This window comes from Miscanthus floridulus, unplaced genomic scaffold (genome assembly GCF_019320115.1).
Source record: "Miscanthus floridulus cultivar M001 unplaced genomic scaffold, ASM1932011v1 os_2490_1_2, whole genome shotgun sequence".
Taxonomy (NCBI): Eukaryota; Viridiplantae; Streptophyta; class Magnoliopsida; order Poales; family Poaceae; genus Miscanthus; species Miscanthus floridulus.
Window position 1 is genome coordinate 35830 of NW_027098333.1, and position 4171 is coordinate 40000.

General features: G+C 50.7%; 1 pseudogene; it reads right to left on the bottom strand.

The window, feature by feature from the left end:
* Window positions 1-1907: 1907 nt before the first annotated feature.
* On the bottom strand, window positions 1908-3182 carry LOC136535048 (4-coumarate--CoA ligase-like 9; annotated as a pseudogene).
* Window positions 3183-4171: the final 989 nt, after the last annotated feature.

Consider the following 4171-nt stretch of genomic DNA (forward strand, 5'->3'; position numbering starts at 1 on the left):
GTAGCCTCGCCGGATACAAACAAGCATGGGTACGCGAATTCGTTTATCTATTGTGATGCTCAGTTCTGCCTGATTTCTAATCATCATGCTGTCTTTCTCGCAGTCGGCGTCACATAGTGGCCAGGCTCGGACTTCCAGGCATGGTGTATGGCCCACAAGGGCAAGGCGACGTCCGACGTCTCCTTCAACCTAGAGGACCCGTCCGAGGCATACACGAACCCAAGCATCCACTCCCGCATCAGTGAGTACACTGAGGTGGCGAGGTCGCTCCATGGGCCAGACCACGATCCGAGCACCCAGGACTTCGATGGAGAGGCCGTCATGAGGGTGGGGCAAGGCAAGAAGCATGGGCGGTTCTGGCTTGGCGACGGCGTCATCGACACGGCCTCTACTCCCTCTCTCTCCTAGATCCGAGCACGGAGCACGAACGAGAGCCTGACCATTCGCACACAGCCGACCGCTGCACAGCACCGGGTCGACGCACTCGATGTTATTCCTGTTTTACTCATCATACATTGATCTTTACACAACTTAATTAGCTTTGCATTACTGAAACATTGGAGTGAAATATTGCAGGCCCAGCTGGAACAAGAAATGAGGCAACGTCAGGAGCTGGAGGCCGGGCAGCAGAGGATGGCGGCCCAGCTACTGGCCGAGCGGGCCAAGTGGCAGGCCCAGGCGCAGAGGCTGACGGACATTACGGAGTTCCTACAAGGGCTTGGGCAACGTGTGGGTTTCTCTCTGCCAGCTGGGCTGTTGGTTCCACCTCCGTCTCCGCGTCCTGCAGCTGCAGCTACTCCTGTGAGTATGAAAGTTTTTTACTTTCGCTTGTGCTTTATTTCTATGGCCTCTACCTTCTTAAATTAGCTATCCAAATAATCTTATCTCACATGCAATCTTTTCTCCTTTGTGCAGTCTCCATCTGACGGTGGTTCGAATAATCCACCTCATACACCTCCGAATGATGGAGCTGGGCCTTCACCACAGTCGCAGTGGCCGAGATGAGTGCACGTTGTATTTTTTTCATTTGTTGTTCACTTGATGATGGACTTATGATATACTTGTGATGCACTTGTGGACTTCGATGAACTTGTGATGGACTTGTGGATTTGTTTGGATAGACTTGAGCACTTATTATTATATATGTGATATATATTATGATGGATGTGATATGTGCGGATGGATGTGTGGATGAATGAGATATATATGTGATGGATGACATATATATGTGATGAATGATATATATATATGTGATATATGTTTGTATGAATTTATTTGTCATGATGGAATATAAAAAAAATTAAAAATTGTCGTTTTGGGTCACTTTGCCGAGCGTTGCACTCGGCAAAGGACCCCGTTGCCGAGTGCCATGGTCACAGCACCCGGCAAAGCTGGAAAAATGGGCGCTTGGAAAACCATTTTTCCAGCTTTGTCAAGTGCCATGACCATGGTACTCGGCAAAGAATTTTTTTTAAAAAAATCAAACTTTGCCGAGTGCCGGCCAGAGGGCACTCGGCAAAGAATTTTTTTTTACAAAAAATTCAAACTTTGCCGAGCGCCGTCCAGGGGGCACTCGGCAAAGAATTTTTAGAAAAAAAATAAAACATCTTTGCCAAGGACCGGATAGAGGGCACTCGGCAAAGAAATTTTTTTTAAAAAAAATCTTTGCCGAGTGCCTGCAGGGTTGGCACTCGACAAAGCGACCGTCAACGGGGCCGGCGCCGTGACGGTCGCTTTTCTTTGCCGAGTGCCCCCGGGCTCTTGGCAAAGTCTTTGCCGAGTGCCCGATAAAAGACACTTGGCAAAGAGGGTTTTGCCGATCAATTTTTTGCCGTGTATTCTTTACCGAGTGCCGCACTCGACAAAGACTTTGCCGAGAGTAATTTAGCCTTTACCGAATGTCTCAATCACTCGGCAAAGAACCAGAATCCAGTAGCGTTGGGCAGCGACCGACCCGTGTCGGGGTCCACGAACTTCACCTCTAGGTTGGGTAGGATGAACCCGACCGAGTTCTTCTTGGCGATCTGGACGAGCCCCTGCTGCCACGGGTCGTCGCCGGCGGCGTGCGTCAGGGTGATGCAGCTGTGCTCCGTGAGCCTGTACGCCTCCTCCACCTACACGCCCGGGAACTTCTTCTCGAACACCGCGAGGAGGTCCGGCTAGAGCGGCGCGGCGGCCGTCATGACGGACCTGAGGGCGAGGTCGAACTCATCGGCCATGGGGCTCTTCACCATGGCTAGCATCACGGGCGACACGATGGGCGCGAACCTCACGCGGTGCATCACCAGCGCGCCCAGGAACGTGCGCAGGTCGAAGCGGTCCATCACCACCACTGTGCCGTTGTGCCGGAGCGTGGAGCAGCTGATGCCGGTGATGCAGTAGATGTCGAAGAAGGGCATGAGCCCCAGGGTGACCACCTGCCCGACCAGCTCCTCCCCAACCGCGAACATGGAGGAGCAGAGGTTGGACACTAGGTTCCGGTGGCTCAGCATCACGCCCTTGGGCACCCCCGTCATGCCGGACGAGTAGGGGAGCACGCACAGGTCGGACTGTTGCACTAGGTCCAGCGCCACCACCGGCGCGCCCGTGCGGTCCGCCGCGGCGAGGAGCTCGTCCCAGCTGATCGCGCCGGGGAGGCGCTCCATGTCGTCCCCGATGCCGATCACCGGCACGCCCGCGTCCTTCACCTTGTCATAGGCCACCTCGTTGGTGACCACGAGCTTGGCCTCCGAGTCCGATCCTCCACCTGCTTCTTGATCTCGGCAGCAATGGCGCGCGGGTTCATGCCGGAGAAGACCGCGCATGCTGACATGATCCCGAGGCTCACCACGGGGTACACCGCGAGGTTCGGCAGCGCGACCACCACTACGTGGCCCTTGCGGACGCCCACGGACCGCAGCGCCCTGGCGAACCATGCCACGTCCCGTACCACCTCGCCGTAGGTGTAGGACCGGCCCCCCGGCGTGGCCTCCATGAGCGCCAACCTTGTCCGCGTAGGCCTCGGCGCCCGCCAACACGAACTCCGGCAGGTCCACGGGCAGGAACCTGCTCCGGAATATGTGCTCCTCCTGCTCGTCCTCAGCCTCATGCACGACGGCGATGGCTGCCACTGGTAGAGAACAGAGCTTTACTCCCGGTGGGGAACCCCCTCTAGTCCCGGTTCCCCACCCGGGAGCAAGCATCCGGGACTAAAGGGGTCCTTTAGTCCCGGGTCAGGAACCGGGACTAAAGGAGGACCTTTAGTCCCGGTGGGTAACACCAATCGGGACTAAAGGTGCCTCCTGACATGCCACGATGGCCGGCAACTTTAGTCCCGGTTGGTAATACGAACCGGGACTAAAGGTTTTTTTTCTTTTTTCTTTTCTTTTCATTTTTTTGTTTTCTTTTCAAAATAGGTTTTCGAAGTCGTATTGTACGCTGCTAATTATACATTTATACGCGCGTATAGTATGTTTCGGTTCAAGCACAATGAACGTATTAAATCACACAATTCAAGCATAGAAATATATATATATATATATATATATATATATATATATATATATATATATATATATATATATATGCATGCATCATATATATATATATTTACATGCATGCATGCATATGTGTATTTTACATTATATTATTTCATGTGCATATATTACAAAAAGATTGCGTTACAGTTATTGTGATATAATAAGTTTCCTCTCATCCTCTAGCTTGGCTTCCATGGCAGTGTTGGGTCGAAGTAGAACTCGCCCTTAGAATCGATGACCTGCTCATTAAAAAATCCGGCTATAGACTCTTGAATTGCTTTGATTTGGTCTTGCCATATGACCTTTTCCTCCAACCATCGAGTCTACAGGTTTGAATTAAAGGAAAATAAATTAATATATGTACATATATATATATAAAGACATAGTAACACAATCAATAATAATAATTAAATGAATATATAGTGTATTTTTAACGTACTTTGAGTCTCTCTGTAGGAGTTCTTTGGGAGACCACCTTGATAAACTTGCAAACATAGTAACCACAGTAGTTGTTCCTCTGTTCCTGCCTCAGACACCACTTTACGAGAAAAAGATTTGTCATCCAATCTGGTGATCCGGTGAAAGCTATATGTTTAATTAACAAAGATGATGCGATTTACGGAACTTACTTTCAAAGGGATTACATTCAGTGG